Below are 23,703 nucleotides of genomic sequence, written 5' to 3' on the forward strand. Positions count from 1 at the left end.
CGCGCACGCGAGGGGGGGTCCCCAGCAGAGGTGCTCGAGGCCTCTGTCCCGGGACACGGCCAGCTTGGCCCACCCCCTGGGCAGTGGGATGACCACTGTCGGCAAATGTGGCCAGAAGCTATTTTTATACGAGGTGTGTTTAAAGCTTGTTTTGTTCCGTGACTTCTTGTTTCTCTTTTCTGTTGTGTTGTTCTTTGAAATACTTAGTTAAAGAAGAAAAAAGAAAACCAAGGAAACAAATACCTATTTTTGGTTACACTCAGAAACATTTTTTTAAATAGCAGAAAGAAAACTTTTTTTTTTTAAGGAAAAAAAGATTAAGTGTATTCCTGAAGTGTGAGATTAGACTATAATAAGGTCCCTGACCCGCAGCCCTCTAGGGACCCCTCACCCTGAACCTTAGTTAATTAGCTGAAGAAGGTAGACTTGTGATGTTTTCCTAGAAGACGAGTCCCGTCCGAGTGGACCCAGAAGGGCAGTCCGCCCTTTCTCCCCAGTGCTGGGCCCGTGCCCGGGGCTCCCCCAGGCTCCCAGACGTGCCCCCGTGGTCGCCACACTGGCCTCTCCGCACGCTGCTTCGTCATGTACCCCCTCCCCTGTGGGAAGGGTGGGTCTGGGGGAGGAAAGGGACGGGGGCACCACCTGACCTACTTGGCCTGGCATTTGTCATGCTACTCATTTTGACTGAATAAAAGTCCTGTTGCCAAAGTAAAGCTTGTGTTTTTTGGTGGCTGTGTTGGGCCCTGGGGGAGCGGGCGGGAGTGTGGGCCAGGCTGGACCCTCACGGGGCCTGCCGCCGACGGGCACCATGCATGCTGAGTCTTTTCCACAGGTGGGGATGCTTCTAAATATTCTAGTTTTCATCAACTCCATTTTATAGAAGGGATAAGCCAGTGATGGCAGGACCAGGCTTGGCCTCCAGGCCAGGGTCTGCGTGCCTCACCTCCTTAGCCGGCAGAGAGGAACCCTAGGCCCGGCGCTCAGCTCCGTGTGGACAGCCAGCATCGAGCCAGGCTCTGGGCAGGGCTGTGTGCTTTTCATGCATTGTCTGCAAGAAAGGACCGTTTCCTCCCCCACAGTAAAGGAAACGGGGGCCCTGAGTGAGTGACTTTCCAGGGCACACGACCACAGCCCCCCGCCCGGGCCTCTCTATTCCTCCCTGTCCGGTCCTCAACCCAGGCTCCTGAAGGCAGCTGTCTGGGGCCACTAAGGCCTAGGACAGGTCGAGAGCCTTGGCCTAAGGGTAGTTGTGCTCACCAGGGTCCGGGGACTCAGCAGGCCTCAGGCGTACTGTGTGGCATGGTATAAGGCTTAGACTGGCAATGCCCCCTGCTGCAGACAGGGAGAGCCAGGGCTCACCACCCCAGAGGACCTTTGGAGGGGAGCAGACCGGGACAACGGCTTGTAAGCTGGGTTCCCTGGCCGTGGCTAGGGCTTCCCTTGTTTGGGGGGCTTTGCTCTTCCACCTACCCTCACCCAGAGCAGCTCCACGCTCATCTGCCTTCTATGTTGACCTCACCGTGAGATCTCACTTGAAAACAGGGTTCTGCGCCCAAAAGAATTTTGAAAGCCCCTGGTATGGCACTTCTGGAAGAGGCTGCTGGGGTGGCTGGGGCTGAGGGCAAGCCAGAGCAGATGGTGCTGCGGATGCCAGACAAAGGAAGAGAGTCTGAGGCCACCATGGTGCCTGTCCTGGGGGGGGGGCAGGGGACGCAGAGAGAGGAATGGTTGACTTGCCCTGGTCCTCTCTTAAGAAAGAACTAAACCGAAATGTGGACAGATTACATCACCTTTCTCTACACAGAACTGGACCAACACAGGAACTCTTCACCAACTCCAGCCATCCAAGGGCTGCCTGGGAAGGTGGTGGGTTTGTCATTTGTTCAAACAGACCCTGCAAGGGTGGAAGAGTAGACCAGGTAACCTCTGGGGCCCCTGTCCCCTCGAAGTGTCCGAGATGCCAGCACCTCCCCCATGGAGGCATCAGGTAAACATTTAGAAACCACTAATATGACTCATGTAGGTGGATGCAAATCACACACAAGTTAATCAAATGCAGGCAGGGCCTGTTCTAATAAGGCTCTGAACTGGGCTGAAATAGAGGGAGAAACAGGGTTGCAGTTAGGAGTTTAGCAGAAATCGACGTTAAAACTGAGAGGCCCAGTAGGACTCTGAGTCCTGAGATCTCAAAGAATCTGGAGGCCTCGGGCCGAAGATGCCCACAATGTACACACACGTGCATGTGCACAGACGCACAGGCACACATGCTCAGGGACGTGTGCACAGACGCACATGCACACTGTCTTTGGGCAGGAACCAGCAGCAGCCTGCTGCAACTAGCCACTGCTCTGTAACAAACCACCTGCAAGGTCACGCTTCCCCTAGCATGTATTTTACCCACAACTCTGGGGTTTGGGCAGGGCTCAGCAGGACAGCTGTCTCTGCTCCACTCGGCATCAGCATCGGTGAGGAAGCTTGAAGCCCAGCTTCATCTGAAGGCTCCTGGCTCACATATCTGGTGGCTGATGCTGGCTGCCGGGCCGTCACCTCCATGTGGCTTCTCCATGTGGCTTGGGCATCTTCACAGCAGGGCGGCTGGGATGGAAGGACAGGCGTCCTGAGAGAGAGAGAGAGCCAGGTGCAAACTGTGTCATGGTTTCAAACCTAGCCCTGGTTGTCACACAGTGTCACCTCTGCCATGTTCTATTCATTAGAAGCAAGCCACCAAAGAGGTCATATTCCAAGGAAGGGAATTAGATTCCCCTTCTTGATGGCAGTACAGGAAAAGAGGAGCAGACCTGTTTTACCGCAGGACGACTCCGGAGGGACAGGTGGAGAGTGAGTGTCAGCAAGGATGTGCCGGGAGAGCTCCCTGAGAGGCCCTGTGGGGGGAGGGGAGGCGCGGCCCAGAAGGGCCCCCGCGGGGCTGTGGACGGAGGACAGGGAGCACTCCCATTCCTACTGCTAAAGCCTGCTTATGGGTCTCATCTCCATTATTAGTGAGCATCGGCCCAGGGGTCCAGCTCTGAGGCCACAGGGAGGGGGACCAGGCTCCTGTGAACACCTGGACAGGGGCGTCTCCCTGTTCCCTACTCCCTGCTCCCTCTCCTCAAGCAGTTGGGGGTGGAGTGGGGGAGGGGAGCTGGTGCAAGCCCGAGGTCCCTGCCTTCCCAGGATGGTAGACGCCAGAATGACAGTGCTGGAAGGGACCACGGATCCCTCATGAGACAGACGAGGCAACACAGGGTCCACGAAGGGCAGGAGTCCTTCAGGGTCACAGGGATATTAGAGGAAGAGCTCAGAAGGGGTGGAGCCCAGGACAGCCACACCCCACCTGAGCCCTTTCCACTCAGCCCAGCCAGGGCCCAGTGAGAGCCCAGAGGGAGGGGAGAGGGGGAAGAGTGGAGCCGGGGTAAACACGGAGGGCAGGTGGTTATTACCTGGGGACTGGGGTGGGCAGTGAGGGGAGTCGCGCTGCCCAGGACAGGGGGAGCTGGACTGGCGACAGGAAATAGAGGAGCGACCAGGAATGAGGGGGACTGTTCTGAGCTCTGGACTCAGGCCGGCGTCAGGGAGAGGGACATCTAAGCCCATGCCCTCCCACAAAGAGGTGTTATAAGGACTGGCCCAGAGTCCTGTTGCTCTCTGGGCCTCACAGAGCCACCCGTGGCAGGGAGGGAGTGGGGAGGGCAGAGGCTGAGAGGGGCGCCGAGGGCGGAGCCAGGCTGGGAGGCGCCTTGCTTCTTGAACTCAGGAGGGATGTGGGCCGGAGAAGCTCTGGAGCACACAGATGACCGGCTGGCCACCCTGTGCCTGTGCCCACTGCCCGATGCAGGGTCTGGCCCTGGCCCTCACTCCAGAACGCCCACAGCCCTGCTGGACTCTCGATGAGGCAATAGATCCTTGATATGATGCCAAAAGCATAATCAAAAAAGGAAAATAAATAGATACATTGAACACCATCAAAATTTAAAACTTTTATGTGTCAAGTAACACCATCAAGAAAATGCAAAGCCACAGAACAGGAGGAAGTAATTGCCAGTTATGTCTCTGATATGCAACTTGGATCTAGAAAGTGTAAAGAACCCTTATGATCTGATAATAATTCAATAATAAATGTACAAGTAACCCAATTTAAAAATGGGCAAAGGATCTGAACAGACACATGCCTGGGTTGCAGGCCAGGTCCCCAGTAGGGGGCGCACGAGAGGCAACCATATATTGATATTTCTCTCCATCTCTTTCTCCTTCCATTCCGCTTTGTCTAAAAATAAGTAAATAAATTTAAAAAAATAGATGAACCTTTAAAACATTATGTTAAGTGAAAAAAGCCAGTTCCAAAGGACCGTATATTGTGTGATTCCATTGACATGAAGTGTCCAGAATAGGCAAATCCTTAGACTGAAGGAATTAGTAGTTGCCTAGGCTGGGGGTTGGGGAGAAATGAGGGGTGACTGCTAATGGATCCAGGGTTTCTTTGGGGGGTGATGAAAATGTTCTAAAATTGCGACGATGGTTACAGAATGATGCGAATAGACTAAAAAACCACTGAATTGCATGCACTTTAATGGGTGAATTGTATGGTATGTGAATTACATCTTGATAAAGCTCTCAAAAAAACCTTGCTGATGAGGACTCACTGAGTTCTCAAAAAAGTATGCAATTGAAGTGTTCAAACGATCCGTTATTACAAGTAGAGAAACGGGTGAGCAAGGCAAAGTGACCCAAGCAGAGGGTGGGTGCGAGAGGCAGTAGAATATGCACTCCAAGGGACCTCGGCCCAGCCTGGCCTGGCCTGGCTTGCCCTGCCCTGAGCTGAGGAAGCCTGGCAGTTCTATGCTCCTGGAGAAGGGCTGCGACTGGAGGTTTTTGCTGCCACCTGGTGGAACTGTTGAAGATTACAGCTAGGGGATACAGCCTGATCTCGTGGAAGGTAGCAGTGAACATGTGCTCTGCCCCATGCTGGCCACAGACAGACCCAGCCAGCTGACAGTACAGACTTGAAAAAAATTAACTGCAATCTATCTATATATCTATTTGCATGGCTATCAGCAATAAGCTGTGGAAACAAAAAGAAATGTGATTCCCTGAAGTCCAGGATTAAGGAAGCCTCTGAAGAGGAGTGGAGAAGCAGGAAAGGATGTCCGAGGCTGAAGACACCGCGAGGGCGCAGGCTGCAGGTGTGAAGTGCATGGTGAGCTCACCGAGAGGCCGGGAGGTGTCACCTGCTGCATGGGGTCCAGCACTCAGTGGGTGCTCGATACATGTATATGGGAATGATGACCAGATTTCCGGAGCACATGCTTTTTGCAGAGTGATGTGTCTGAGGAAAGCCATTTGTGGCTCACCAGATGGAAAGGGAACCCAGCAAGAGGGTCAAAGAGCCTAGAGCTTCCTCAGGGAAGAGAAAGAGCCTCTATGGAGCCCTTAGTGCCCCCGTGTCAGTGATGACAACTCCGCCACTCCTTCCTGTGGTGTGTGACAGAATGCCTCCATATCACTGCATCTGAGTCTTCTCACAGCCCTGTGCTAGGCAGGGCTGGACTTACTGTCAGCGTCCCATTTAACAGATGAGCAAACTGAGGCCCCGAAAAGTGACGTTGTGGAGCTGGGGCTTGAACCTGGCCTCCTTGTTCTAAGCCCATGCTCTCTGATGGCTTATCTGTGTACAGAAGAGAAAGGGCAGGGGGGCGTGGGGGCAGGAGCATGAGGGAGGGAATGGTCTATATTGGCTGATAGAGAGATTTTCTTTTTGAATAATGAGGAGAGACCCAGGAATGCCCGACCCTAGAGTAGGAGGCTTGGGAACACCCTAAAATTCAGGCTGGATTAGGAACCTGCCATAGCTCCCCATTGCCCCCAGAGCAGTCACGACCTTTGGCCTGGTATTCAGGGCCCATTCAGGAATGGCAGTGTGGCTCAGTGGTCAAGAGCAGCAGCCTGGGGTTGTCCTCTCCACGCAGCCGCTGTCCGGCTGTGTGACCCAGTGGACATACCTTAACCTCTGCAGCACAATTCCTTCTTTACAAACTATGGGTAAAGGTCGTACCCACCTTACAGGTTGCCGTGAGCAGTAAACAAGTCAGTTATGTAAAGCACTTAGGACCATGCTTGCTGCTAATATTATTATTATTTATTATTAACAGAGTCTAATTTTTCAGCTCCTGTCATTGACTCCAATCCTGCAAGTTGGGACCCCAGCTTCTCTGGAACGTGCTGCGCAGTGTCGCCTCCAGGCCTCTCTGCAGGATGTTCCTTCACCCTGGAATGATACCGCTCCACCATCCCGTCTTTCCAGATCCTTCCAGACCTCGCCTCTGCCTGATCCTTCCTGATCCTCTGCAGCTAGAACCACTTCTCCCTTTGCCCTTCCTCTGCATCTTGTTCAGCCCTCAGTCTCCTTCTGCAGCACGATATGCACAAAATTCACTCCGTCACCCCTGCTCCGAGAGCTTCGGATGTGCGTTTCCCAAGGCCAGGCGTGGTGTCTCATCTCCGGACGACCCACCAGGGCTGTCATGGAGCAGCGCTGAATACTCAGAACATGCTTGTGGAAAGGAAACAAGGAAAGCAAAGAGGGAGGGAGGGAGGGAAGGAGCGAGAACGAAAGATGAAGAGAAAGGAGAGAAGGATGAAAGGTGAATTAGAGATGATACCAAGACAGACCTTAAGAGAAAGCAGCCCCGGCTCCATTGCTCTGCTAATGACTTTGGGGTGGGGAGGGGGGAAAGAACCCGGAGACTGGAGGTTTTGGGTGATTGGCAGCTCTTCAATGGGTCTTATTTTCATTGCTTGAGCCATGGCATCGGAACGGACTTTGCAAACCTCTGAGTGGCTCTGGACTTGCTATGTAGCCTCTCTGAAGCCCAATTTCCTCATCTGTAATGGAGATAATAATGGTGTTTATCTAATTGGGTTGTTGTGAGGGTTGAATGAGAAAATAGCAGCAAAATCCTTGGCACCTGGTCCACAGTGAGTGCTGTGTCATGATGGTGATGGCTCGGTGATTCCAAGAATTCCAGAAATGCTGAGATGAAAAGCTGTCCACTGCCAGGGAGGGGAGGCGCTTTCTAAGCTCGGAGAGATGTCCGTTGTCCTGGTGCCTGGCCCAGCGGCTACGCAGAGGTCACATGGTGTTTTCTCCTGGGCCTCCCCATCCTCCTCCCCCCAACAAAACACACAATAAAGACTTCTGATTGCTTGATTAAAGGAAGCGGATACACAATTAATTTCAATTTGAGACTCACTCCTCACCCACCTTTCAAAAAGAATTGCACACCCTATTCTAATTTACACACTGAATCAACGTGGAATTTTCCAGTGGGTACTGAAGCCTTTGAAGTGACCAGACCAGACTATTGATTTATTTCCAACTACACTCTCTCTTTGAACCCAGAAGGGTCAAGGTTAATTACATAATAAAACACACTGCGCCCAGCTGCCCCCTCTGAGGGCACAGGGAGCCCCCAGACCTTTCCGAGTAGGCTGGCGGTGGATCGGATTTCTGATCCCTTCCCTGCATTCATTTCCTGCATCAGGGCCCATTAAGAAGAAGGACCCCCCCCATTCTGACCCCTCATTTCCTCCCAGAGAGATAAATTTTAATTTGCTAGAAACCAACACAGAGGATCTGAGCACCCTGCAGTTGAGAAATCTTGCTGGGAGCACCCATAACAGACAGGGCTGGCTGGGAAATGGGGTGGGGTGGGGTCGGTGGAGGGACAAAAAAGACGCAATCCCTCTCCCCAGCGAGTCTGCCTCCCACCTGCCGGCAGGCGCCCAGAAGGACGGCTCCGCAGACGCTGCCCCTGCGGCCAGTCCCGGCAAACCTTCCTCGCCAGCTGAAGTGGGATGACCCCCTGGCCATGACTTCTCCTGTGGGTGCTCAGTCGGCCCTCAGCAGCCACGGGAGGTGGACACTACTGTAACTCCACTCTCCTGGATGACGAAGCAGGCTCTGAGTGGTCACACAGCGGTCCTAGTTATCACAGGTAGGGAATGAAACGCCAGGATTGGAGCCTCAGCTTCTGTTTTCCTTGTTAAACCGTGGGTTCTCTTCCCTGCCTCCTTCACCCCTGGGAAACTACACTACATGATTTTTTTTTATCATCGAAAGAAAAAATGGTTGAAAACTATCATGTAACGTAGAGTCCATAATCCACTGTCCCAGCTGTCCCACGACATTCATCTCAGCTTTTTTCTCCATTCAGGACCCAACCAAGACCCAGCCAGGCTCTGGGTTGTCAGGGCTCCTTACTCTCCCCTGTTTGGAACAGCCCCTGCCTTCTCTGTTTTTCCTGATATTGACATTGCTGAAGGGACAAGGTCATTTGTTCTGCAGAGTGATCCACAGTGTGGATTTGTCTCATGTAGCCTCCTGACTAGGGATTCAGGTAATATTTTTGCCATGAACAGTATACATTTTAGGGCATCCCATCTGGAGGCCCAGGATGCGCCTGTGTCTGTGAGGGGTTTCCAGCCCAAGGCCAGTGCTTGTTCTTGCGCCCCCTGGCGGTTCTCCGTGCGTGCGGTGCGGCGGGCAGGAGTGCCCTTATCCTCTGCCGAGGGAGGCCCGCGCTCTCCGTGACTCTTTCAACGCCACCGGCTGCAACCTCGAACCTTGGGAGGGAATCCACCCAACACAGCCTGCCATGCCCTTTCCCGAGTCTTCTCACGGGGTCTGCGCCCCCATGAGTCACCTTCGTGACTCTGAGGCAGGATCAATTTCCTTTATTTCCCTCCTCTGTGCTTCCACAACCCTTAGTTTCTGCCTCATCACATGGTTTGTCTCAACGTGGTAGAGGCTCCTACTGCCCCCTTAGGTCCATGTAGGTCCCAGCCCAGTGCCCACCTTAGAAGGTTCTCCATAAATATTTGTCAAAAAAGTTGTAACTCAAAGAAAACCAGGCTGCCTTGTAATCAATCTTGGTTTTACATTTGAAAGAAAATCCAACATCTAAAAACGAATTGAAAAGCTGTTTAAGTCTTTGCCGAATAGCCTGAAAGCGGCACAGGAGGATGAATTATGTTAGATGTTATATACACCAGAGTCCTGAACACTCTCCGCCCACCGTTCTCCCTGGGGGCTCGTGGCCCCTCCTTCCCCTCCACACCTCCCTTCTTCTCCCCAACTCCCGTTTATCCTGGATTTTCTCTCATCCTTGCCCAAATCCCTCTTTCCATCAGGATGAATTTGGTTCTTCTTCAAGCAATTCTGTCTTAATTTTTTAAATTAATATAAGTTGAGCAAGCAATACACAAAAAATTCTCCCTTTAAAAAAAAAAGTAAAATGACCACAAGGGACTGAAATTGGAAACCAACCCCAAAGGAAAAAACCCAAAGCACCTAAAATCATGGAGATTGAATGGTATGCCATTAGACAACGAATGGGTCAAGAATAAAATTAGGGAAGAAATCAAAATGTTTCTGGAAACAAATGAAAACGAACTCACAACAACCCAAAACTTATAGGACACAGCGAAGGCAGTCCTGAGAGGGAAGTTTATAGCAATACAGGACTACCTAAAGAAGATAGAAACATTTCAAACAAACAACGTAACCCTACGCCTGCAAGAACTCGAGGAACAACAAAGACAGCCCAGAGCAAGCAGAAGGAAGGAAATAACCAAGATTAGAGCAGAATTAAATGACACAGAGACTAAAAGCACAATTCTAAGGATCAATGAATCCAGGAGTTAGTTCTTTGAAAAGATAAACAAAATAGACAAGCCTTTAAGTAGGCTCATCAAGAAAAGAAGAGAGAGGACACAAATAAACACAATCAGAAATGAAAGAGGAGAGATTACAACTGATACCACAGCAATAGAAGGGATTGTAAGAAATTACTATGAAGAACTGTATGCCAAGACATTTGAAAACCTAGGGAAAATGGACACATTTCTAGAAAAATAAAATCTGCCAAAATTCAATGAAAAAGAAGCAGAAAATATAAACACACCAATAACAACAAAAGAAATTGAAGCAGTAATAAAAAAAAAACTCCCATCACACAAAAGCCCTGGACCAGATGGTTTCACAGGAGAATTCTATAAAGCATTTAAGGAAGAGCCAACCCCTATTCTCCACAGACTATTCTAAAAAATCCAGAAGGATGGAAAACTCCCAAATTCTTTTTATGAAGCCAGCATCATCCTAATTCCAAAACCAGATAGAGACACAACAAAGAAAGAAAACTTCAGGCCAATATCGCTGATGAACATAGACGCTAAAATCCTCAACAAAATATTGGCAAATCGCATCCAACAATATATCCAAAAGATCATACACCACAACCAAGTGGGATTCATCCCAGGGATGCAGGGATGGTTCAATATTCACACATCAGTAAATGTAATACATCACATAAACAAAAGCAAAGACAAAAACCACATGATCATATCAATAGATACGGAAAAAGCTTTTGATAAGGTACGACACCCATTTATGATAAAAACACTCAGCAAAGTGGGACTAGAGGGAGCATTCCTCAATATAATAAAGGCCATATATGAGAGACCTACAGCCAACATCATACTCAATGGGCAAAAACTAAAAGCTTTTCCACTAAGATCAGGAACAAGACAAGGATGTCCACTTTCACCACTTCTATTCAATATAGTATTGGAAGTTTTAGCCACAGCGATCAGGCAGGAAAAGGAAATAAAAGGCATCCAAATAGGAAAGGAGGAAACAAAACTTTAACTGTTTGCAGATGACATGATAGCGTACATGGAAAATCCTATAAACTCTACCCAAAAACTGCTCGAACTAATTAATGAATTTGGCAAAACAGTGGGTTACAAAGTCAATATCCAGAAATCAAAGGCATTTTTGTATACTAACAATGAATCAGCAGAAGCAGAAATCAAGGAAAAAAATCCCATTCGATATAGCAAAAACAAAAATAAAATATCTGGGAATAAACCTAACTAAGGAGGTAAAAGACCTGTATGCAGAAAACTACACAGCCCTGAAGAAAGAAATCAAGGAAGACACAAACAAATGGAAACATATACCTTGTTCATGGACTGGAAGAATTAACATCATCAAAATGTCCATACTACCCAAAGCAATTTACAGATTCAATGCAATACCTATTAAAGTACCAATGGCATATTTCGCAGACATAGAACAAACACTTCAAAAATTTATATGGAACCATAAACGAGCCCGAATAGCAGCTGCTATTTTGAGAAAGAAGAACAAAGTAGGAGGGATCACAATACCTGATATCAAATTGTATTACAAGCCCACTGTAATCAAAACAGCCTGGTACTGGCATAAAAACAGGCACATAGACCAATGGAACAGAATGGAGAGCCCAGAAATAAACCCAACTCTCTACAGTCAATATTTGACAAAGGGGGCAGTAACATAAAGTGGAGTAAAGATAGCCTCTTCAACAAATGGTGTTGGAAGAACTGGACAGCTATGTGCAAAAAAAATGAAACTTGAGCACCAACTTACACCATACACCAAAATAAATTCAAGGTGGATAAAAGACTTAAATATAAGCCTTGAAACCATTAAAGTCCTAGAGGAGAACATTGGCAGGAAAATCTCAGATATTTCACGCAGCAACATTTTTACTGATATGTCCCCTAGAGCAAGGAATATAAAGAAAAGAATAAACAAATGGGATCTCATCAAAATAAAAAGTTTCTGCGTGGCTAAAGAAAACAGTATTAAATTAAAAAGACAACCAACTGTATGGGAAAACATATTTGCCAATGATACCTCAGACAAAGGTTTAATCTCCAAAATATACAAAGAACTTACACGACTCCACTCTAAGAAGACAACCAACCCAATCAAAAAATGGGAAAAGGACTTGAACAGACACTTCCCCAGGGAGGACATACAGAAGATCCAGAGACACATGAAGAAATGCTCAATATCGCTAGCTATCAGAGAGATGCAAATTAAAACCACAATGAGATACCACTTTACACCAGTCAGAATGGCTATCATAAAAAAAGCAACCAACCACAAATGTTGGAGAGATTGTGGGGAAAAGGGGACCTTAGTTCACTGTTGGTGGGATTGCAGACTGGTACAACCATTATGGAAAACAGTATGGAATTTTCTCAGAAAAATAAAAATCGACCTGCCTTTTGATCCAGCAATTCCACTGCTAGGATTATATCCTAAGAACCCCAAAACATCAATATCAAAGAACCTATGCACCACAATGTTCATAGCAGCACAATTTACAATAGCCAAGAGTTGGAAACAACCTAGGTGCCCGACAGTAAATGAATGGATCAAAAAATTGTGGTACATATACACAATGGAATTCTATGCAGCAGAGAGAAAGAAGGAGCTCCTACCCTTTGCAACAACATGGATGGAACTGGAAAGCATGATGCTGAGTGAAATAGGCCAGGCGTTGAAAGACAAATACCATATGATCTCACCTTTAACAAGAAGCTAAACAACAAAACAAATAAGCAAGCAAAAGAAAAACAAATACACTGAAATAGAGAACAGGGGGACAGCGACCAGAGGGGAGAGGGGAGGGAATTTAAGGGAAAAAATGGGAGGGATTTAGAGGAACAAGTATAAGGGACACAGGGACAATAACTAAGGGGGGTAGAAATGGGAGGGAGGTGGGGTGCATGGGGGAGGGGGGGCTGGAATGGGAGAAATAAACAGAAAACTCTACTTGAAAAATAGCTAAATAAAAAAGTGATTAATTTAAAAAATAAATTCAAAAGATAAAAAAAGTAAAATGTTACATTATTTCCTCTGGCAACCACTCCAAGCCCAGTCTCTTCTCGGGGTAATTTTTATGAGCTAATGATGTCCTTCCAGGCCCTTTTCTGTGTAATTATACACTTTCATACACACCTAAATCAAATACATGGTATACTAAATAATGCCATTCACATTTCCAAAGTGTTTCTAATTTCCAGTGCTACGAAGGACATCCTCACACCGGCTCCCTGTGCTCATCACCGTGTGTTTCTGTAGAGCAGGGACGAGAGGGTTTGCTGGGCGGCGAGGCATGTGCATTGAGGATCCGACCACCCCCGAGTGAGCCCAGTAAGTGACTGTGCATCCATAACCCTCCGCCGGCAGTCTATGAGAGGACCAGGACCGTTTTGGTCTCACACGGGCAGCTTCTGCTTCTCCTAAGGCTGCTCTGAGGACCAAAGAGCGGATCCAGGAGCTTTGCCCATTGGTAGACAGCTAGTTCAATTCCGACAACCTGAACTGCTTTAAAAATGATTTAATAGCTTCCCTTATACAGCAGAGCTGAGGGGGCAAGTACCCATGTTAACACACTCAACACTGCACCTATGAGGTAGAGACCATTATCATCACATCTGCTTCACAGATGAAGTGATCAAGGCACAGAAAACTTAGGCAAATTGCTCGAGGTTACACGATGGGAAAACTGGGATCAAGATGCAGGCAGTGTGGCTCCGGGGCCTGGTGGTAACCAGCATGCATGCTGCCTTTCAAGCTCTAACGTGGGCATACCACTCTCATCATGGGCACTTGTTTCTTTTAAAATGTATTTGTTTATTTATCTGGTCAGTGTGGCTCAGTGGATTGAGTGTAGGCCTGCAAACCAATTTTGAATTTAGAGAGAGGGGAGGGGAGGACTAAAGAGAGGGAGAGAAACATCAACCAGTTACGCACATATATTTGTTTTCTTTTTTTCCTTTGTAAAAAAATGTATTTTCCTGATTATGCTATTCCAGTTGTCCTACTTTTTCTCCTCTTTATTCCCCTCTGCCCTATACCCACCTCCCACCATCATTCCTCCTCCTTAGTTCATGTCCATGGGTCATACATATAAGTTCTTTGGCTTTTCCATTTACCATACTATTCTTAACCTTCCCCTATCTATTTTGTACCTACAATTTGTGCTTCTTATTCCCTGTACCTTTCCCCCCTCTTTCCTGCCACCTGCTTTCTGCTGATAATCCTCCAGGTGATCTCCATTTCTGTGAATCAGTTCCTGTTCTAGTTGTTTGCTTAGTTCCTTTTTGTTTTTGTTTCTGTTTTTTAGGTTCAGTTGTTGATAATTGTGAGTTTGTTGTCACTTTATGTTCATGTTTTTTAAATCTTTTTCTTAGATAAGCCCCTTTAACACTTCATATAACACAGGCTTGGTGTGATAAACTTCTTGAACTTGACCTTATCTGGGAAGCACTTTCTCTGCCCTTACATTCTCAATGAAAGCTTCACTGGATAGAGCAATCTTGGATGTAGGTCCTTGCCTTTCATGACTTGGAATATTTCTTTCCAGTTCCTTCTTGCCTGCAAGGTTTCTTTTGAGAAATCAGCTGATAGTCTTATGGGAACTCCTTTGTAGGTAACTGTCTCATTTTCTCTTGCTGCTTTTAAGATTTTGCCTTTCTCTTTAATCTCAGGTAATGTAATGATGATGTGCCTTTGTGTCTTCCTCCTCGGGCCCAACTTCTTTGGGACTCTCTGAGCTTCCTGGACTGCCCAGAGTCTATTTCCTTTGCCAGATTAGGGAAGTTCTCCTTCATTATGTTTTTGAATAAATTTTCAATTTTTTGCTCTTCCTCTTCTTCTTCTGGCACCCCTGTGATTCAGATGTTGGGATGTTTAAAGTTGTCCCAGAGGTTCCTAAGCCTCTCTTCATTTTTTTGAATACTCGTTTCTTCACTCTGTTCCAGATGAATGTTTATTTCTTCCTTCTGGTCCAAACTGTTGATTTGAGTCCCGGTTTCCTTCCCCTCACTGTTGGTTCCCTGTACATTTTCCTTTATTTCACTTTTTATAGCCTTTACTTTTTCTTCTATTTTGCGACCATACTCAACCATTTCTGTGAGCATCCCGATTACCAGTGTTTTGAACTGTGCATCTGATAGGTTGGCTACCTCTTCATTGCTTAGTTGTATTTTTCCTGGAGCTTTGATCTGTTCTTTCATTTGGGCCATATTTCTTTGTCTCAGGCACCTGTTACATAGTAAGGGTCGAAGCCTTAGGTATTCACCAGGGCAGGACAACCCAGTCCCTGGGTTGTGTGACACTGTATGTGGGCGAGGGGTCAGAGAGGGAACAATGCTGCTTGCTTTGCTCTCTACTAGCTTTTAGTGACTTCTGCTGCTACCCACAAGCAAATTGGGCCCTTCTGGTGCTGATTCCCGTGTGGGTAGGTTTGTATATGTTCTAAGACCCTGTGGGTCTCTCCAATGAACCCTCCTGTGAGGCCTGGAGTTTCTCCTGACAACACAATCCCCACAGGTATTTTCATTCAGTGTTTTAGAGGCTTTATTTTCCCACACTGGGACCCTGAGTTGTGCAGTCTGTCTCTCTTCCCAGTGGTTCCTCCCAGTTATCTGCACAAGAATGTGGGATCGTCCAGTCTGCCAGCTGCTGTGTCCTCACCCACCCCAGTCCTCCAGCCACCGCCTTGCCGCAAGTCCTCTCCACCCCGGCTGCCTGTCTCCACCCCTCCTACCGTCTGGATGAATGTTTTTTCTTCAACTCCTTGGTTGTTGGACTCTCATATGGTTCAAATTTTTTGGGGAGTTCTGGTTATTTTTGGGTTTTAAATTTGTTGTTGTCCTTCCTTTGGTTGTGCAAGGAGGCAAAGTGTACCTACTCCTCCATATTTATTTATTTTTAGACCTGTTTTCTAAAGCACTACTCTTATTCTGTTCTTTCACTTGAACTTCTTAATTAGGGAAGGAGTTGGGCCTACCTGCCCCTGAGGGTCAGGTAGGCCCAACTTAGAGATGGGACAACTAAGGCTCAGAGAGAGATCGCCCAGGCTCACAGCACAACAGGGACAGATTTTATCACAAGAGGAAAGAGGAAGTAAACTATAGCTCCTGGTCCACAATTTAATGCCCCTCCCAGACTCTGCAGTGTCAGCTCAGCCCCTCTCTGATTAAGACGTCAAAGGAAAACTCCCCTGGGCCTGTCCCTACTTACTTCTGTTTATTCATCTCCCCTTCCCCACCTGCCTCCCTCCTCCCTTGCATCTTATTTTCTTATTTCCCTTATCTAGTCAGGTATCCATTCATCCTTTCTTTTTTTTTTTTAATTAAATTTATTTATTTTTTTGAATTGATTATGCTGTTACAGTTGTTCTATTCCCCCCTTCATTCCCCTCCACCCTGCCCCCCAACCCCACCATTACCCCCCTTTAGTTTATGTCCATGTGTCTCAAGTCCTTTAGGTTCTATATTTCCCAAACTATTCTCGCCCCCCCCCCATCTATTTTCTATCTACTGTCTATGCTACTTGTTTTCTGTACCTTCTCCCCCCATCTCCTCCTCCCACTCCCCTGTTGCTAACCCTCCTTGAGATCTTCATTTCTATGTTTCCACTCCTGCTCTAGCTGTCCTTTTAGTTTGCTTTCGTTTTAGGTGTGGTTGTTAATAACTGTGAGTTTGTTGTCCTTTCACTGTTCATGTTTCTTTAACTTCTTTTTCTTAGATAAGTCCCTTTAACATTTCATATAATAAGGGCTTGGTGATGATGAACTCCTTGAATTTGGTCTTATCTGAGAAGCACCTTATCTGTCCTTCCGTTCTAAATGAAAGTTTTGCTGGGTAGAGCAATCTTGGTTGTAGGTCTTTAGATTTCATGACTTGGAATATTTCTTTCCAGCCCCTTCTTGCCTGTAAGGTCTCTTTTGAGAAATCTGCTGACAGCCTGATGGGGACTCCTTTGTAGGTGATTGTCCCCTTAGCTCTTGCTGCTTCCAGGATTCTTTCCTTCATTTTAATTTTGGCTAATGTAATTATGATATGCCTTGGTGTGTTTCTTCTTGAGTCCAACTTTTTGGTACTCTCTGGGCTTCTTGGATTTCCTGGAAGTCTATTTCCTTTGCCAGATTGGGGGAAATTTTCTTTTTATTATTTGTTCAAATAGTTTTTCCACTGGTGGTTGTGACTTTCCCCCTTCTGGTACCCCTATAATTCGGATATTGGAGCGTTTAAAGATGTCCTGGAGGTTCCTAAGACTCTCCTCATTTCTTTGAATTCTTGCTCCTTGACTCTTTTCTGTTTGGCCATTGTTTGCTTTCTTCTGGTCCACTGCATTGATTTGAGTCCCAGTTTCCTTTTCATCTCTATGGGTTTCCTGTGGAATTCCATTCATTTCCCTTAATTTAGCCTTCATATGTTTCTCTAATTTGTGGCTATAATCCACCAGAACTATGAGGAAGGTGATGACCAGTGTTTTAAACTGTGCGTCTGAGAGTTTTGCTATTTCTTCGTCATTTAGATTTATCTCTGGGGCTTTGAGTTCTGCCTGCGACATTTTTGGTCTGTTCTGGCCCTTTAAGTGGGAAAAGCGGCGCCTTGGAGTCCCAGGTCGCTGGGTTGTGACGCTGTATGTGGGGGCGTGGTCAGAGCGGGGAAATGGCGCGCCGCCGCAGCCAGGCCGGTCCAACCGCTCACTCCCTCACTCGTGCGCAACCAGGCAACCACAGTCAACTCGCTGCCACCGCCTCCCCACTGTGCCTTCTGTGGTCACTCACCCGGTGGGCTGCTCGGTGGCTCACTAGGTCCAATCCTGGGTTTGGAACCCGCGCGACTGGATTCGCGCGTCTGGATTCCGCGCCCGGGTCCGACCGAGCCCTCCTTTGTAAGTCCTCACCCGACGCCGGTTTCGCCCCTTACCGGTCGGGCTGAAGAATTTGTTGTTAGCGGACTTCCGAAAAGTTCAGTTTTCCGTGTTCTGGTTGTGTTTTCTGATGCTAATATTTAGTTGTCCCTAAACTTGGTTGTGCGAGGAGGCATGGCACATCCAGCTAAACCTCCATCTTGGCGGAAGTCCCATTCATCCTTTCAAGAAACATTTCTCCAACCCAGGAGGTGCCTGCCTCTGTGGTCAATGCCAGGGATACGGATGTGAACATTGAAATTCTCCCCTGGGAGGGCCAATACCAGGTCAGCTCCTACCATCTGCCTGTGTCTGTCCCTCCACCCTTTTCACTCCCGCTGTCCCTTCTCCCACCCCAGTTAGCAATAAGAGCCCCTTTTCTGCCTGCCTCCATCTCCCTGTGGCAGACACAAGATTAAGTGTTAAAAGTCATGAAACAGGAGCGAACAGGAACCAGCACGGAGACCCAGAGTAGCACGCTTTCAGAGAAAGCCTGTGGTTTGCGCCCACTGTCTGCTTGCTTTAGAAAGCCAGGCTGCAGTCCTGTGGATTCAGCCTACCCAGAGGCCTACTCATTTGGGCCAGCAGAATGCCCCATAACCAGCCTCATAGGTCCCAAGAAATGGTAGCTGGTGACTTAGGGCAGAGAAGTGAGCAGGCCCACAAGACCCCGTGGTACACAGTATACGGCACTTGGGATGGATGTGTTTGTGCGTGTATGTTTGTGCATGTGTGAACAGGTGCACATGCATATTTGTGTGTGTGCACCTTTATGTGTGTGGGTGCACTGAGTGCATGTATGCATGCATGTGTCATGTGCATTTGTGCTCGTGCATGTTTGTGAGGACGTGTGCCAGCATGTCCAGCCTGGACATCTTGGCGTGACCAGGCAGCCGTACTTTGGCCTTGCTGGGTCTTCATCCCCCCATAGGGAGGGGCCTGACTGGCTCAGCTGTGTGACTGACAGCAGAGCACTCTGATCCTCGGCGGTGAGGTGTGTCTTCCTGCTGCTCCTATCTCCACTCCCCTGAGCCCAGAGTTTATCATTGTAAAATGTCAGAGCCCGGAGGGAAATTGGGAGATTATCTAACTCAGCCCCTCCCCTGACGGAGAGGGTATTCTGCCTGGAGGAGGTCACCCAGGCAGACGGAGGCAGAGCTGGGATGAGAATCCAGACACCCTGCACCCAGTTTCACATTCCTGCCACAACCCCACGGCCCAGGCTTGTGTCTGCTCCACAGTCTGCAAATAGCAGAGCAGTGGTTCCAGGCTGCGGGTGAGAACATTCCACTCAAGAGAAGGTGTCTGGGAGTCAGGAGCTGCTTCAATATGTACACACTGGGCCCTTCCCCACCCCTGTCTCCACCTTGGGCCAGGTTTATACCCGCTCTGGAAGAGTATTCTGGTCTCCTCACATTGGACCATAGTTGGTGGTCAGATATGCTTTTGATTTATTACAAATGGAAAACGAACAAATTCTTATTTGATAAATGCAGTGGGCAAAACTCTTACAATAGGTGGGGTTCATGAGAAAAAAATTACAAATGGTATCTTTGATGAAAGTCTTGGAAATGTCTTTGGAACAGAGGAATGAAGGCTGACAGTATTAAGAGGAGCCTGGGAGAGATTGAACTTGAGTGGTTTTTGGTCCCTTCATCAAAACAAAAAAGGCCAGGAAGTCCTCTGCATCCCCTCAGGAGGTAAATTGTCTTTGAGGAGATGAAGAGGCTTTTCTATGACAGGAAAGGAGCTCCCCTGGACAACAACCCAACTGTTCTGGAAAGGGGGTGTAATTAGAATTCCTATGTGTTCTGGAGACCATCCCGGGGCTGCCCCTGGAAAGGCTGGGTGGGAAGGGGAGGCAGCTGCACCTGCTGCCGTGGGGTCCTCGGGGGGGCCGGGGCAGCAGTTCGGGGCTGTGCAGTGCCCCTCAGCCCTAACAGTGCCGAGGTGGGCCCCGAGGAAACAGCGTGATTGTCTGGGGCTGCCTCTTGGCTCTGCAGCAGACTGAGCATGAGAGGGGTCCCTTCACCCCCTGAAGACACCCAAAGTGAGGGGCGGTCACTGAATAGAGGGCCTCTGCTTTTCTGGAGAAGGCCACACCTGTAACTGAAGACACAGGAACGGGCTCTGCAGGAAGCCTCTGTGTTGCTGTCTGGTTTTGGAAGATTAGAGCAATGTTTTATTCTGCGTATCACACGTACACATTTCCCTTTGGTACCCATCCTCTCATCTAGTCACCACACCCTGTGGTGCTCGCAGGATGAGACTTGCCTCCAGTTAGTTCCTCACAGAGAGGAGGGGCTCCTCCTGAGACCACTTCGGGAGAGGTTGTTTTCCTCCTGCTGCTTCCTTCCACATTTCTGGGACCTACTGCTACCATTGCTGCGGCCTGTGGCCAGGGGCACCGGGAGAGAGAGGCTGAGGCTGCTGGGCGGTGGAGCACCTGGGCGGGCAGGAAAGCTCTGTTGCAGGGATAAGGATATCATCCCGCAGAACCTGAGAAGCTGGGTGTGGTGCCTTAAAATATCACTGTGAGGAGGCTTTAGAAAGGGGTAGTCTACATCTTTTCCCTTTCCAAATGTATTTAAAAATCGGCTTGTTGAGTGCTACAGAAATTCCTCTTAAAACAGTAGAAAAAATACAAAGAGAGTAAACAGAGGGTATATTGAAGTGTAACAAATTAATAGTGGGGAAAAAAAAGACATGCTAGAGAGGGCCATCAAATTCCAAATTTGGTTCCTTGAAAAAGAAAACTCATAAAATAGACAACTTCTGACAAGATTTACAGTATAAGCAAAAAGAGAGAAGAAATAAATAATACTGGGAAGGAAAAAAAGAGGACATACAGAACAGCAGAGCCCTAAATGATAAAGAATGTTAAGGACTGCCCTGGCTGGTGTGGTTCAGTAGATTGAGTGTGGGCTGCAAACCAAAGGGTCGCTGGTTCAATTCCCGGTCAGAGCACATGCTTGATTTGTGGGCCAGGTTCCCAGTGGGGGCAACGTGAAGGCAACCACACATTAATGTTTCTCTCTCCCTTTTTCCCTCCTTTCCCCTCTCTCTATAAATAAATAACCTTAAAAAATAATGTTAAGAACTGTGTGCCAATATACCAATGAAAGTTAAAACTGCAGAGATAATACTTTCCAGCTTATTTTATTAGTTTTATATAATTGATAATAAAACAAGGACAGTATAGTAAAGTAATATTTTTACAGGCCAATTCCACTAGAGAATTTAAACATAAGAGCTTAATCATAATATTACCAAATTAAGTCCAACAATGTTCAAAAATATAATATGACCAAGCTGGGTTTTGCAATAGACTGAATGGCTGTGACCCCCCCCCCAAAGTGGGAGGAGGGGCATATAATCAACAAAGAATTAGTATGTAAAGTCTGGAGTCTAGAGGTTGTGTTAAAAAGACCTCCTACAATCACGAAGAAAGAGATTTGCAATCTAAGAAAAAAACAGGCAAAAGACATGTATGTAAGTATTTCACAAAAGAGAAACCAATAATGGCCCAACAAACTTTGAAAAGCTGAACCTTATTAGTAATTAGGGAAAAGTACATTTAAAACCACTGTAAGATATCATCTGATGCCTACTAGATGGACAAAAATGAAAGTCAACGCACCAGGGGCCTGTCAAAATGAGAAGCAGTAGGAATACATAGAAGCCATTGGTGGGAGTGTAAATGGGTACACTCAGTTTTGAGAAAAATTATTATACCTACCTGCTCTAGATGCCGTGATTCCACCCCACACTTCAGAGAAAATATCTTGCACTTGCTCACCATGTGTAACATCATTCTAATATCCATCATCTGTATATTGGGTGTGCGTGAAATACAATAAGTAAAATCCAGTACAAAAGAAAATTACCTAAGACACTCCCACAACTTTTTATGTTGAGTATACGTCAAAAACTTTTCTTCAACATAAGTGCTAACAAACTTCTGAGAGATAGTAAGTTACATCACTATAGACTATAGACCAAACAAGCTTCACCTACTAGGTGTTGATTTAACATCATTTGCAGCACAAACAATAACTTAGTACATCTTTTTTTGGACCAAAATTATTAGCCTTGCCGAAACAAGGCCTCAAAAAATTGGGTTAAGACTCAGAGTTGTTCCTCTCCACGGAAATCTTTAGTAAAAGGCGAAAGATTTATGCGATCTGAAGAGAAACCAGAGTATGCATTGGGGTGCTCTACTCCACACCTCGGGTAAAAAAAACTTCTATTGCACTGACGGTGGCTAGTTGACGCCAAGATTCAGTGCCTGAATAAAAGTTTCCAGATTACTCTGTAAATAAAAGTCTAATTTTCGGAAAATATAAGTGGAAGAAAATTTAAAGTTTTGCCGTTTTAAACCTGGACGTTGTGCAGTGCACTGTGGGTATGTAAATAAGGCCAGTCACTGTTCTTTCAGGAAATATCTTATTTAGACGGTGGCTTTTGTCACCAATAGGGGGCGAAGCGGAGAGTTCCCTGAATGGGATCTAAACGCCAGGTTTGTCTATAAGACTTGTTTTTTTGTGTGTGTTTATGCATTTACACAACCTGACTTTGAGTTCTGTTAAGTAAGGACTTTGATGTTAAACTGAAAATGAAAAAAAAAAAAAGAAAACCAAATAAGTCGCTGACACAAAATTCGGCGCGGTGGTTCCTCCCTTCGGCGGGGATTTAGGGGTGTGACTGCGAAAAGGGCACCGAGGGGTTTTAAAATTTGACAATTTCTTTTTTCTTAAGCTGCACGGTGGGCGCACGGGTACTTGGCTTGCTGGGGTTTTTTTTTTTCTTCTTCTTCTTTTTTTAACCGTGCACCTCCAGGGTATACACTCTAGAATATTTTCCATCTTCGCCGTTTGAGAAAAATTCCTGGCAGTGTCCTGCTTAAAATTGGAGCTTGCTTGCTCAGTTTCAGGTTTCCTTCCCAGCCAGACGCTAAGGTTGCGGAATGATATCTTGTACTCGTGTTTCAGATCTCCCATCTTTTCATCCTGTCTTTAAACCGTGCTTTTCTCTCCTCTGTGGCGCTCAGCTGCCAGATCCAACCAGACTACACGGGCCTCCCTAACAATTCACTGATGCAGGTCCATCATGGTACCTGAACAACCTTGGTAAGGGAAACTGCAGCTCTTTTTTTTGTTGTTGTTTGTTTTCTTCTTCTTCTTTCATTCTGTAGCATGTTTAGTAAACTGGCAACAGAGAAAGTTAGTTGAAGGAAAGTAGAGGAACTTTATCTTTTAAGTATTAAAACCTTGGAGCTACTTAATCACCTGGTATCTGCTCAATGTCATACCTGTGATTGGAAATGAACCTGATGGGAACTCCAGGAATCTTCCTGATTCTGTTTAAGGTTTGGGTCAACCGTGGCCACAACTTAAAACTTGTGTCGAATTACTCTCTTTACTAAACAGTCATCTGCACAGGTTCCTTTGTGTGTGCATGGTAATCATTCAAATTTTGGATCCTTGGCGATCTTTAGAGCCACTCGGTACTTCTGCCCTAATTTCTCAGTTTCGGCCATTGCCAATCAGTTACACAAGATACACTTGGCATAGAGACAGTCCATCACTACAGGCACGAAGTCCAGTTTAGCCTTAATGGAAAGTTGATAAAGTTGGTATCAACCAGGATGTGGTAAGGTGGGCCCAGTTGTGTGTCGTATTGGCAGAATAAGCAGGAAGAGCATTGGGGGACTTCTTTTTCCTTGAGTGCACTGGGATCTCTTCTTTCCTTTTAGGTTTTAGTCTATGCTTTTCTTTAAGCCTCTGCTCTCTCAGACTAAGCATCACCGTAGCTTCACGGTCTCCTGTTTCTTTGTTTTCTTTTGCTTCCCCATGATTGCGTGGCACTCTTGTTTCTTTTCTTTTCTTTTTCTTCTTCTAGCTGCTTGTGCAAACATCCTACTTCCCAACTTTGACACCTTTCTGAGCTGGGACATTTCGCTGGTTCCTTTGCTAACAAGTCAATCATATTTGACATATACTTGACTTAAATTTTTCTAATACACTACATTAAAAAAAACTTTACTGGATATAATTCACTTGCCTTACAATTTACCCATTTGAAGTGTGTAATTTAGTGTC

At 46.8% G+C, this 23,703-nt stretch overlaps 1 non-coding gene and 1 pseudogene across 1 annotated transcript; both read right to left on the reverse strand.

The window, feature by feature from the left end:
• Positions 1-21,690: 21,690 nt before the first annotated feature.
• LOC119057133 (U5 spliceosomal RNA) lies at positions 21,691-21,806 on the reverse strand. Its single transcript, XR_005084001.2, has one exon. It is a non-coding gene; the product is annotated as a U5 spliceosomal RNA (small nuclear RNA).
• A 1,058-nt stretch (positions 21,807-22,864) lies between these two features.
• Positions 22,865-23,456, reverse strand: LOC119056982 (rRNA-processing protein FCF1 homolog; annotated as a pseudogene).
• Between the last annotated feature and the right edge of the window lie 247 nt (positions 23,457-23,703).

Source organism: Artibeus jamaicensis, unplaced genomic scaffold (genome assembly GCF_021234435.1).
Source record: "Artibeus jamaicensis isolate MK-2021 breed Jamaican fruit bat unplaced genomic scaffold, CSHL_Jam_final contig_548, whole genome shotgun sequence".
In the NCBI taxonomy this organism is placed as follows: Eukaryota; Metazoa; Chordata; class Mammalia; order Chiroptera; family Phyllostomidae; genus Artibeus; species Artibeus jamaicensis.